Genomic DNA, 915 nt, shown 5'->3' on the forward strand with positions numbered 1-915 from the left:
ATATATATATATATATATATATATGCATATATATATATATATATATATATGTATATATATATATATATATACGACGGGCTTCTTTTAGTTTCCGTCTACCAAATCCACTCACAAGGCTTTGGTCGACCCGAGGTTATAGTAGAAGACATTTGCTCATGGTACCACGCAGTGGGACTGAACCCAGTACCATGTGGCTGTTAAGCAAACCATTTACCACACAGCCACACCTGCCGCCTATATGTATATGTTTATGTGTACGTATGTATATGTATATATCATACTATAAATATTTGTGTGTGTGTATGTATGTGTGTATGTGTGTATGTGTGTGTGTGTTTGGATGCTGACAAAATATTTAGAAAGCTGCCTCGCGGTGTTCATTCCGACTTACTGCATTCTGAGTTCAAGTGCGTGTCTCGCCGAATTCGAGATTGCATTTGATTGCATACGAGTTCAATACAAATTGAATGTTATAATCAAAGGCGTTGAAATGGTGTAATAGTCTAAGTGCCGGTCGGTGTGACATGCAGGTATCTGTTACTTGTCATTGAATTCTGACGGCAGAACCTCGGCCCTCCACACAGGCATAAACTTTTACTAACTGTGCCTTTCCCATTGGGAATGCATTGTTGACATATTGAGGAAGATCTAAACACCCAGGGGCAAAAGCTAATTGCTAATCATAGAAAAGAGGGACCTTACCCAGGCGACAATTTCAGGGATGTGTGTGTGTGTGTGTGTATGAGCATAACTATCTATCTGTCTGTCAGTCTGTCTGTTTAGCTAGCTAGCTAGCTAGCTATTTAGCTATCTGTCTTTTTGCTTGTCTGACGTTCTGCCTGCCTATCTGCTTGTGTACCTATCTCTCTATCTATTTTTATGTTTATATATATATATATATATATATATATATAT

The sequence above is a fragment of the Octopus bimaculoides genome, chromosome 3 (genome assembly GCF_001194135.2).
Source record: "Octopus bimaculoides isolate UCB-OBI-ISO-001 chromosome 3, ASM119413v2, whole genome shotgun sequence".
NCBI lineage: Eukaryota > Metazoa > Mollusca > Cephalopoda > Octopoda > Octopodidae > Octopus > Octopus bimaculoides.